A 13,938-nucleotide genomic window follows, 5' to 3' on the forward strand; every position below is an offset into this window, starting at 1 on the left:
CGTATTCCCAATCCTATTCCATATCTAAACAGATCTTCAACTTCAATCTCATGATCTTCTGGAAACATACTACACATTCGCAAGATTGACTTGGCTGCTTCACTTCTCAAATAATCATAGCTTAATTTAAGACAAGTGAAAGCATTACTATCACCTTCATCCACATCAACTGGTTTTGAATGCTTTAAATCATTCAATGCTGATATCCACCAACTGTCAGACTTCTCCTTCAAAGCAGCTCCCACAGATACAATTGCAATTGGAAGCCCTTTGCATTCCTTAACTATTTCCAATGCCACTTCATTCAATGCACCATTTATGCCAGAATGCATTTTGAACAAATCCTGAGATTCCTCTTCTGATAAGAGATTTAGGGGAATTTGCACCTTACAACCCATCAAATCACATACTCGTAGACGGCGTGTGGTCATAAGGACTTTGCAACCTTTTCTGTGGTCACCCTCAGTAGGAATCCCAATTTCCTCAAAATCAAGCTTCTTCCAAACATCATCCAAAATTATCAAAATTCGTTCTCCACTTTTAATTCTCATCGATAATTTCTCTGCCCTGACAGAAATACTTGTTTCCTTAACTTCAAACCCCAAGACATCTTTGATTTCATTTTGAATATTGTGGATTTGTGGATTTTGGGAAATTGTGATAAATATGACATGATCAAAAATCCCTTCTTTCTTTACTTTCTTGCCCACTTCTTTTGATAAGGATGTTTTTCCTGATCCTCCCATCCCATACAACCCAATGACGTAGTTATTGTCATCCGTGAGAGCTTCTAAAAGTTTATGCTCAGCCTCCTTTGTAGACTTGAAGATCATAAAATTTCCAGAAGAAGAAACTTCAAATTTTGAATGTGGGAGAGGGTGTGAAAAGGGATTGAATGATGTACTTTCTTTATTCAGCAATTTCATTCTCTCTATTTTCTCTGGCAATTGTTTGCACAAACAGCATCGCTTCCAAGTAGGACACCACCCTCGAAAGCAGCCATTGTTGGCATTTAGCTCTTGTTGCAAATTCTCCACCTCTACTATGATTTTATTCACATCATCCATCCATGTTTTAACAGCCTCCTCAGGTTCTTCTACTTTCTTCCTAGCTTCCTCAATTCGTTTCTCCACCTTCCCTTTTGTTGAATTAAGCTCCCCCTTTTCAATCTGAAGATTTCTTGAGAATTTTCCAATGCAAAACAAGTATTGTCCTTCACGCAATGTTGGACCTACCAAATATTCAGCAAGTTTGGATGCAATGGATATTATGAAATCTGTCATCTTGAATAAGTTAAAGGCAACCTGCAAAATGAGGATTTAGATTTATTACATAAGCATTGAATATAAAAAATTCTTCGAAAGTTGTAACTTAAAGACACAATATGTAGATTAGTTAGAAGCATGTTGGCTTTATATTTTCAATCAATAAAATCGAATTAACATAGAACTATGACTTAAATTTATTTTTCTTCTTACTTTTGGTATTCTTTTATAAGGTAGTGTAACGAGTAGAACAAAACAACTATAATAAAATATTTTTAAGCTTCTAACGAAGAATATTAAATAAAGATTACTAAAATATAACGAAAAAAAGAATACAATTTTTTAAAAGGTGAATATGTTTTATTTTTATTATTTATAAACTCAAAGATTTTAAATGAAACTGTAAAGATAAAAAAAGAAAAAGAAAAACAACAACAACAAAAACGATCCTATTTTATCTTAAGCTTTGCTACAACTCTGCTATTTCAAGCCACCAAGAAAGTTTATTAACATTAGAAAAGTTCTCTTACCGAATTTCATGAATCATAAAATATATATATATATATATATATATATATATATATATATGTGTGTGTGTGTATATTGTAAAGTTTACTATTTTTAAATTGTAATTATGTGAATATTTTTATCGAATGCTTAGGAATTTTTTCAGTCGTAAGAGTTACAATATAAACAAATTGAATCTGTTATTGGTTAGAGTGCAAGAACAAGTAAGCAACATACTTGAAAATTAACAAAAAAAAATTATTTAATTTACACAAGAGATAACTTTATAAAAGCTGAGACTCAAATAAATTTAAGATTTGTAATGTGTAGTATTTCAAATTCTTTAAATATAAATAAAATTCTAACTTTATTATTTACTATTTCGTTTTTATAATAGAATCTAATTTACCATTTTTAATATTATTTAAACCTTAATACAGACTGTATGTACGAGTTAGAAATTATTTTTTATAATATGAATAGAACCAAATGAAATATGTTAAATATAAGAGAAACAATACAATTAAAAAATTTCTTTAAAATAATAAAAATTAGCTTAAGAATTAAATAAAGATTACTAAACATTTAATTTAACTTAAATTGTATAATTAGTTAAGTCAAGCCCTTAATTTTTTTGCCTATAAATAGGGAGGTGGATGAAGGGATTCTTTTCATCTATACCAAAGTTCTCTTCACTCTTGAAACTCTCTCTCAACAAGAAACCCCTCTTTTGCTAAAACTCTTACCTAAACACTCATTTTTTTTCAAGTTTCATCTTTAATCTTGAAGGATAAAGTTCAAACACTTAAAAACCATCCTAGCCTTTTGGGGGAGTTCTTCAATACATCATTGAAGTATCAAGGCTTTTCAAGTTCAACTTTCTTTTGGTGAGAATTCAATCCACTTTGAATTTGAGGTAAAGGAGGGCAGTACGTTAATCACTTTAGTAGGATAAAAGTAAATGCATAATTGGAGAGTAAACCCTTGATCCTCAAAACTTGATTTAGTATGTTAAGTTTCATGTTAAAAATATTAAATGTTTAAATTATAAAGTTTATTAAAGTGTAGAATATAACGAGTTGGAAAGTAATCGTTAACTAATAAAAAGAAATTTGGACCTTGTAAATAATTCAAAGAGAGACATGAATCAGGATGAGTCAAGATAGGACATATAACAATAAAATTAGAAGTCAATTACTAGTTAAAGAAAAGGAACAAAGTTCTTGTAGAAAGGCAAAAATGGACATGTAAATAGAGATTATGATAGGACAAGACAATATAAGTAAGCAAAAATGTAACGCCCTGAACTTTGTAATCTTAATTATTGATAATTATATAAAATGAATGTATATTCATGTGTGTATGTATGTGTGTGTATATATATATATATATATATATATATATATATATGTATGTATTTATGTGTATGCATGACTGGTTGGGCTGAGTGCAGGGCCAGAGACTAGGCTGTTCATGCTGTAGCGAGAGAATTTTCGCTGTAGCGAGAGAGCGATAGTCTGGGGTGCATTTTTGAGTGCAATCTCGCTGTAGCGAAATTCTGCAGAAACCAGAGTGTAGTTTTCTCTAGTTTTTTCGCTGTAGCGATAGGGCGTGTCGCTGCAGTGAGGGGACCTCGCTGCAACAAGAATATCTCGCTGTAGCAAGAGTGTCACGATCTGAGGAGTTTTAAAAGGGGAGTTAGGGATTTGAGATTCATTTCTCAAATTCTCTCCCAGATCTCTTCAATCCTCTCGACCCAGAACCCTTGTCCACCGATTAATTACGTCCAAAATCGTTCGGGAGCGAGATTGGAGCTCAGATTTGTGTGGAGAAAGCTTGTTTTAAACGGTTAGGGTTTTTGTTTTCCTTTCCTTTCTCTGATTTTGGGTGATTTCTGGGGTTCTCATAGAATTCTTCCATGTGTTTAGGCCAAAAACTGTGTGGGGAGCATTTCTGTGGTTGAGTTCGGACGTGGATCTTCAATCCAAGGTAAGGGGGGACTCTACCTTACTCTTTTATGTGTAATTTGCTGTTATTCTGTGGAATGTTGTGATGTAACTGAGTTAGAAGATAGAAAATTGCTGAGATATGTGATGTGAATTATGTATTGAATGTTGTGAATGGGCTTGGACACTCGTGTCGTATAATTGAATAAATATTGTGTGAAATGTGGGCCTGAAGACCGTGTAATATGAATGGAAATAGGCTAGGGGCTATGTGTCTTGAATGAGTTGTGGGCTATGTGCCGTATACTAAAATGTGTGTGACTGGAGCGTGCAACGCCGTTGTAATGTGCTGTGAATGGTTTAGCGATACACTGGGGGTGTGAGAGATGAGAACGGTAGAAATACCTTGGAGAAGAGGGAGTGGTGGTGACATTGACTGTGGAACGGGTGCACCACATGCCACACACTCTCTTCCTGACTAGACCTTTGACTATTACCTTTGCTGAGCGACCCGTGATTGCCCACGTGGTATCTGTGAGGTGGGGGTAACCGGCGACCATTCATGGTATAAATCTGTTATCACAGTGTCAATGTGAGTGTGGCTGATGTGTGTATGCATGGGTTCATGATTTGTGCTTGTGGATGTGATAATGTTGCCTGTGCCTGTTCTTGTTTAATGTATTGAAAATGTGCTAGAGGTGAGACTCTATGCTTAATTTATGATTTGGTAGTGTAGAGTACTCACCCTTACATTCATTTTTTAGGTAATCAAGACGATCAGCACCAGACTCAGTGAAGGGACGGATGGACTGCTATAGGATTTAAATTTTATTTTAAAATTTGTTGTAATTGAACTAATCCTGTAGCAGTTGCGTGATATTAATTTGTAACCCTTCACTTATTTCGAAATCTTTTATGAAAATCTGATTATCCGATTTGTGAAATTATTATTTATTTGAAATTAAATTTAAGGTGTTACAAAAAACATGATATCATGCAACAAGAAACTTCAAATTAAAGTATTTTATATACATAAATTCAAATTAATTCTTTCCACAAGCCTGAGTATTTGGACGTGCAATGTTTCAAAAATAATGATGACAAAATGATGTTTAATTTATAAGTCAAAAAGTAAATGTTGATTAATTAACAATTTGACTATAAATATTTCATAGAAATTTACTCCTATATATCAATGATATTCATAAAGAATAAAGATATTTGATAAATTAGAATAAATATTATTTTCATCATATTTTTGTTTTGACTAAGTAAAAATTAAAATTTAAACTATTTTGAAGCATGTTTAGGTGTACTAAGAGAAAAAAAAAAAGAAAAAGAAAAATTAAAAAAGTAAATGAATTTAGGAGTATGAGTCTTTTTGTAAATAAGTAAAACATTTTAAATTAGTCTAGAATTATGAGTATTTGAGTAAATAAATTATGAAATTTAGACCGAGTAAAACTAGCTATTATTATTATTTTTCAAATAATAAAATTTTATTATTTTTTATAAAATAATATTTCAAGACAAAATATGAAAGATATATTAATAAATATAATATATTAATTTTATTTGTTGAATAGAAATGTTTTAAAGAATTAAGAAACGTGTTACACATTTTGATAACTGTTTTTTGTTTTTAACTTTGCTTCTGTAAAATTGGAGAATCTGTTAAAATGAAAGTCATTGATGAAACTCTTGAAAATAAAGATAATTTAGTGAAATTGGTCAAATTTCTTAAATAAGAGTGATTAATGTTAAATTGTTTAAATAATGGTAGGTATAGGCGATGGGAATTGATGGTGTTGATTAAAATTAACAATAAAAAATAGTTAAGTGTATGGTCTAACAAGAAATTCATGACTAACTACCTTATGTCACAAATGGTGATTTCTAAATTTATCTCTAGAGGCACATAAATTCATCAAGATTAGTAGGAGTGTTAATATTTAAATTAACATACCTTATTTAAAATTTTGAAAATTTAGAATACTTTTGTGTACACTAATATTAAAATTTTGATATTAAATAATATTTTCTTATTTTTTATAATTAAAATTTATTTTTGGTAATATAATATTATATATATATAAATTTAATTTTTTATAAAATGAGTAAAAGTATTTTCTTATAAAAAATATTTGTAAAAGTATGCTTTTCTTAAAATATTTTTTTATTCAAAAGTGTTCATATAATACTTTTATAAAATATATTAAAATTATATTTTTAAGTAATTATTTTTGATAAATTTTAAAAATTAAAGGATAGAAAATATGAGTAATAAGATAATAGAGAAAAGTGTTCCTATCTTAGTGTTAAATGTTTTTGACTCATGACCCTTGAGGATAAGAATTTAATCTATAAGAAGAGCATAAGATAGTTAAACAAGATAAGTTATCATATTATATTTTCAACAAATACCATTAATAAAATATAATAAAATAGTATAGTAAAAATTGGCGTCTAAATAGATGTCTTTATAAGTTTTAACGTAAATTATTTTTCTTTATAAATTGTTTTAAAGCCTTTGTGTGTGTGTTTTTTTTATCCAGCCTAACATATTTACTCATGATCACACTGCAATCTATAAAATGACATTTTCATTCTTGCATCCAATTAAAATGAACAACAAAAATTTAGTTAAAAATCAAGCCTATAGTATAGGACTTTCTTTAAATGGAGTTGAGTGAATTATTATACTCTTTAACACTTTGAGAGGAAGGTGAAAAGAGTACTCATCTTTGGTGCAAAACTTGATTCTAAGGAAACTAACATATAAGCTAGGCCATGCTTATCTTGAAATTACAAGGTACTTAATGATGAATCTTGTTTCATTCATTAGGTCCTAAAAGTGTAAGCTCATGACTCTTCTATTCTTAGTTTGGATATTGCTTTAAGATAAATAACCCTTAAGTGCGGAGAGGTTGTTAAATTCCTATTTTGACAAATTATCTTAAGAAAAGTTATTTTGTTTTGTAATGAGTTAATATTAAAAATTTATATTTTTATGCCTAATTTTTTTATATATATTTTCTAATGAAGAGTGAAGTTTAAGAATAAAAAATAAATATGAAAGGGCTAAAAAGGTTAAAAAAATTGTGAGACATGTTCTAAACTAAGAGAACGTCGTAGAAGCAAAAAAGATGCTTATAATGAAGAAGTTAGATTGTACAATGGTGCTAATATTGACATGTTCATGCTAATTCTGACACATATATGCTAATTCATCTTGATAAAGTTAGATATCTATGCTAGATTTAGCACACCTATACTACTTCATCGTGATAAAGTATTGCGCCCAAGTTAGAGGCTAAGCACGTGTATGCTGATCAGCTGATGGTGTAATAGTTGTCATGCAAAAGGCTTTGAACCCTAAATGAATTGTATCTTTATTAGAGATAAAACATATCTCTTGGAGGTAATAATAATTATCTCTTATAGATTTTAAACCCTATTTAAAGAACATTGAGGGCTATGACTTAGGTATCTTGGTTTTGTCCAGCCGTTAATGACTATTAAAGCTTTATAAACGTGTTTTGAAATCAAGAACCCTCTCAATCTCTTTTTCATTCAAGACTTTTTTAGTTTGTATTTTTTTTTATTGACTATAGATTGATTTATTATTATTTTAGTTTTCTATTATATTATTTCTAGCTAAATCCATAGCCAGTGGTGGATCCACGTACAGTTGAGGGGAGGCAAATGACCTCCCTCAACTTTCATAAATCTTTTTAATTTTAATAAGTTATTAATAATATATATATATATATATATATATAATATTTTGCACCCCCTAATTTTATATTTTTGTACCTTTTATATTTTTGCATCCCCTGACCTTAAGGTCTTAGATCTGCCACTGCCCATAGCTAAGGCTATGGTAGATCATTTGCACGACTCCATGTGATCTTTATGTTTGATAATAATTTCAACTTTCTTTCTTGATTTATGTTTATCCTATTATGCTATCCATGTATCTTCAAAATTGACAACTCTTAAACATACCATAAGTAATTATATTGTAGACAACCATACCACATATATTTAATGGATTTATATGGTAAAACGAGACAAGGGATTAGGTGAACCAATCTTAATTCTTTTCTTTCAATCATTATTAAATTAATAACTCGTAATTTCTTTATACTTTCTCTTCCTTCTACCTTGCATGACAATTGGAGGTAATAGCTTAGGAAAAAAACTCTTAGCATTACATGACCGTTGGATGTTAATAGCTTTTGTACAGATGATTAACAATTATATGGAAATCCTAATTGTAGAATTAATCTAAATGAACATAAAGAAATGTGAAATTGAAACCATATGCCCTGAAATTCTTCTTGATTAATTTATTGTCATAGGTTGTGCTATTTTAATTCTTTTTAATTATTTCTATATTTAAATTCTTATTTTATTTAATTTCACATTCTTTAAGTTTAAACAACTAAATTAAGATATTCTTCATTTTTGGAAACAATCTTTGTGTGATAGTATTTCAAGAACTTATTTTAGAACTCTCTATTACTCTTTGATGGGTATATTTGCCCACAAACAAGTTTTAAACACTATTACCGATGATTGTTTTTCATTATTAAAAAATATAATATTGAATTAATTTGAGCAATTCTTAATTTTAATTCAATATTATTTTGATTGTCTGTTTTATTTTGTTAATCTATTTTTTTCAATTTCTTCTACTTTATTTTTATATAATATTTTTGTTGCATATTCACTCGCTCTTAATCTTTTTAGCCTATTTGTTTGATCTAGAAATTGAAAGGAATATGAGAAAACAAAGGAAAAACACTACTAGAAACACGCTATATACAAACAAAAATAATATGTCTGTAATACAGATGGATATTCAAAAATTTTTCATTTTTTTAATTTTTTGGAGAAATTCGTCTGTAATTGAACTTGTAAAACATATGATTTCATTAAACTAGTTATAGACGAATTTTTTCGTCTATAATGTGTGAAACCTATCCAAATCGTGCCTTATTCTTCTTCTTCACTTTCTGTTATTTCTACTTTCTCTCATCTCTCTGTCTCTGTCTCTCTCTAGCATTATCAATTTTTTGGCCTTTACTAGTGATTGGAGCATCCATTTGAAAAATAATTTACATCATTGTATTCTTGATATGATACTTTAACTTTTAATCAGTTTAATTTTTAAAATTTTGATCTATAATAGAGACTTAAAATTTTTAAGATAGAGTTGTAGGATTAGAGATTATGTAGCTGGGGGATGGGCATAGAGGTCTTTCCCTAAACTTGATTACTGTGTGTTGTGGGATTATTTGTACTTGCAGAAATTGTAGAATATGCATGTTGTGAAGTTACAAGAGGATGTCCTCAAGAACAGTTTAGGATTGTGATGTTTATGTTTTTGTTAAGTGTGATTATATATTATTTCTTGTACCACTACTAATGAAATTATATTTATGTAGAGCAACTTCTCCATTCTCCCCAAGACGAAAAGATGATTTTGTAGACTTGAAAGAGTTGCACTGCTCAAGATCCATCATCTGTTGAGTAGATAGCACCCAACTGCAAAAACAAAATGAGGAGATGTGGAATACAAGGAAAGTGCATGGAAGAAATGTGCAAAGAAGATGGAGAACAAGATAGAGAAGAAGGTGGCATCTAGGATGAAAAGGGAGGTGCAACAGTAGAATATGCAAATGCATGCATACTTTGAGTTCATGAGATTAAGCAGCTCCACACCTCTTCCTTCATTTTTAATAACATTTTACTTTTATATTTTATAAATAATTTCTGATTTTAAATATATAATTTTGTAGTTTTCATTATGTTTATAGACCATGATAATTAAGAACAAGGAATAATTATGGTTATAAAAAAAAGTGAAAAAAATTTGAAATTTCACAGACCGATTACAGACGAATTTTTTTGTTTGTAAATTATAGACAAATTTTTCTATCTGTAATTTACAAATAGATTTTTTTGTTTATAATTATAAACAAATTTTGTCGTTTGTAAGATACAGATAGATTTTTTCATCTATAAATTACAGACAGATTTAAAAATTCATCTGTAATTATTTACCTATACGGATATTACAAAAGGGCTGAAATTGTCTGTAAATTTGTTTGTAATTCTAAAATTTGTCTATAATAATTAAAAATTCATCTATGTTTGGAGGTTTTGTAGTAGTGAAAGTTGAGAAAGCAAGTGATGGTAGAGTGAAGGAGAGCAATTCAAGATTACAATAGACCCATTACTGGAGGTGTCTCCAGAAGCATTGTGGCTCCTAACGTGGAAGCCAACAATCTTGAGCTAGAGCTGACATTATTCATCATGGTGCAAAATTCTACATAGTTTTGGAGGAACGCCTAATGAAGACCTCAACCTTTGTCTAACAAAATTTCTCTAACTTATAGACACCATAAAAATACAATGAGGTCATAAGTGATACTATTAGGCTTCACCTTTTTTCATTCTTGGTCACAGAAAAGGTGAATGCATAGTTTGCCATGCTCTCAACATGTTCCATTACAATATGAGAGGATTTGGCCCAACAATTTCTGGTAAAATATTTTCCTCTATTAGATCTGCTAAGCTTATGGCAAAATTTTTTCAGTTTTCAGCAATATGAGTCTGAATCTCTATTTGAAGTGTGATAATATTTTGGAAAATTTTTAAGGAGATGCTCACATCATAATTTTCATGTTTAGAGATAGACGCAAATTTTTTACATTAGACTATTAGTCTATAGTAAGGCCACAGTTGATGCAGCAGCTGGAGGAGTTATCATGAGAAAAAATCTAGATGATACATATATATTGGTAGATGAGATGACATCTGCTAGTTTTCAGTGGCACATTGATCCTTACATGAGTAGAAGAAGGAGACTACTTTGATCTATCTAGCAGAGAGTAACAGTTCACTATTAAACAAAGTGGAAGCTTTGACTAAGCAAGTAAAATCACTAATGATAGTACATGAACAATCAACAAAGTCACCTACAACTTCTATATGTGAGCATTGCAACTCTTTGGGCCATGATAATAGCAATTGTCTAGTTACCAAAGTTTAAAAGAAAGCTAACTTCATAGACATAAATTACAATTCGAGATGATAAAGTAACTCTCCTAATTCATGGAGGAATAGTTTTGGAAGTCAAAATACAAATGTCTATCACCTTTCCCATACACAAAACCAAGGAGTAAGACCACAGGGGAAGGAGGCCCTTAGATCTTAGTCCAAATTTCAAGAGATAATGATGCAATTTGTGTATTATTTTGATACAAGATTGTAAATAAGTTTGTATTTTTTATATATTTTTACAACCTATGTCTACATGCTTAACCATTATTTATTAGGATTTTAAACTGATTTCTATATTAATTATGCAGGATATAAGAAGGTTACAACTAAATTTTGGTGCATTTTGGGGCCAAATTAGATGAAAAATGGGCTAAGTAGCCAACATGACCTTGCTTATGAGGAAGAATAAGCGTGTTTCATGGACCATGCATGGGCGTGCATAATGGGTAGCACGACCGTACTTGCCTTCAGATTTTGAGATTTTTTAAAGGGACTTGTAAAGAGAGAATTTAAAATTTTAAATCTGAAAAATCATATTTTTTTCTCTTGATACACCATATTGTTATTAGAGATAAAACATATCTTTAAGAGACAACAACCATCATCTCTTATATTTTAAACTCTATTTAAAGAATCCTGAGAGCAATGACTTAGATCATTTTTTTTTGGCCAGTCGTTGACAACTATTGGAGCTTTGAGAGCGTGTTTTGAAATCAAGAGATTTCTTCATCTCTTTTCCACTAGAGACTCTTCTAAGTTGTATTTGCTTTTTGAATAACTATAGATTGTTTTATTATTATTTTGGTTTTCTATTATATTATCTCTAAGCTATAGTTGATCCTTTGCATGACTATGTGTTATCTGTGATTGATAATAATTTTATTTTCTTCTATTAATTGATTTTTATCCTATTATACTATACTTGTATATTAGAAATTGGAAACTTTTAAACATATCATAATTATATATATTGTAGGCGACCACCACATAAGTTAATAGATCCACAGGGGTAAAACGAGACAAAGAATTAGGTAGACAAACTTGATTCTTCTCTTTAAATTGTTATTAAATTAACAGGTTATGAACTCTTTATGTTTTCTCTTTCTTTTGCCTTGCATGACTATTAGGGGTACTAATTTAGGAAAAAGATTGATAATATTGCGTAACTATTGGATATTAATAGATTCAATGAGTGATTGACAATTACAAAAAAAATTAGAATTAAAATTAATCTAAAAATAAACATAAAGAAGTGTAAAGGTGAAATAATACACCATAAGTTCTTCTCAACTAATTTATTTCCAGAGGTTACACTATTTTAATTCTTTTTAATTACTTTCATACTTAAATCCTTATTTTATTTAATTTAAATTAAAAAATTCTTAGTATTTAGAAGCAATCTTGCGAGATAATATTTTAGAAAGTTATTTAAGAACTAATTTGTGAGTAAATAATTAAATGACATTATATTAGTTATCATATAGTTTATTTCTCGTATTTATTAAAAGTAAGATGTTTTAATATATATTATTAATAAAATATATTTATTGATTTTTTTATAACTTCTTATAATTAAGGTATGTTTGCAATTTTTTTTGAATAAGTATATTATTTTCAAAAAATACAACAACTTAAATGTAAATTTTAGAAAATATTTAACTGTGTTTATTTTCATATGATTGAAAAATATTATACCAAATGATTTGTTCAAATCGTGTAGCATGTTTCTATATCAAGTACAAAATTTAGGTTAAAAATCATTTATAATTTATGTTTTAAATGAAATTAATATCGGAAAGTTCGACTTTTTTAAGGAAAGAAATTATTAAGGAGATAACAAATGGCACTGAATTAATTTGTAATTTCCTATAATAGTATTGAATAATATATATATATATATATATATATATATATATATATATATATATAAATTTGCCTCAATTAACATAATTGTCACCATTGCCTTGATTTATATTTATAGAATTGAATATTTAGATAATCATTAATATGCAATCTAATAATAATACTTATTTATATTTTAAATGATATATCATATGTTAAAATAAAAAAAGTGTTGATTTATAATTAACTTTTAAGTATGTAAAATTTTTTTTAAAATTAAAATTTTATAATTATATTAAAAAATTACTTTTAATGAATAAACTATTAAATGTGTTATTTTAAGAAAGCCAACACTACTGGAGTGAGATAAGAAAATTTGGTCATATGATTATATATAGATAATGAAATTTTTAAAAAATAATAAATTGCATGATTACTTAATATATATAAGTATAAAATTTATGAAAAATAAGGTGCTGCACCCCAAAAAAAATGATATCTTCAATACAATTAGGGCGCATTAATAATATATTTAATTTACTTGTCTTAAGAAAACGTTTGACAAAAAGTTATATCAAATTTTAAACATTTAAAAATTTATACTTATGAGAAGATGATATTTATAATTGTGCGTGAATTCAAATTCAAATAACCTAAAAGCGAAATTGAGATGTCGAATATTTCCCATACATTATAAATGAAATCAATTGTTTTTAAGTACTAAAAGAATTAGGTGTGTTGTGTAGTACCTTAAATTTTATTTTTTGTACCGTATCATAAATATTTATACCAATAAAAAAAATACATAGCAAGTTATAATATATATATATATATATATATATATATATAATTTATTTAAAATTATATTATTTACATATATTTATAATGTATATATATATATATTATATTGAATTATTTATTTATTTATTTATTATTTTTTTATAAATTTTTAGTTTTAAATAAAAAGAATTATAATATATATTAATATAATATTATTATTTCATTGTTAAATTTTAGTTCGTTTTTTATTATATCTTATTTCTTATCAAAAACTTAATTGTTATTTAACTTGTTTAAATATAGTAAATGTAATAACTTATTATTAAATAATTTATTATTTAAATATATGTCTAAATATTTTTATTTTTAAATAAAATATAATTTTTTATTATAAATAAAAGAATTATAACATAATATATTAATATAATAATTAAATTATTGAATATTAATAATAATAGAATTAAGAATGTAAAAAATATATTAATATAATATTATTAATTTATTTTTAAATTTTAATTCGTATA

This window comes from Abrus precatorius, unplaced genomic scaffold (assembly GCF_003935025.1).
Source record: "Abrus precatorius isolate BTA unplaced genomic scaffold, Abrus_2018 Scaffold1, whole genome shotgun sequence".
Classification (NCBI taxonomy): Eukaryota; Viridiplantae; Streptophyta; class Magnoliopsida; order Fabales; family Fabaceae; genus Abrus; species Abrus precatorius.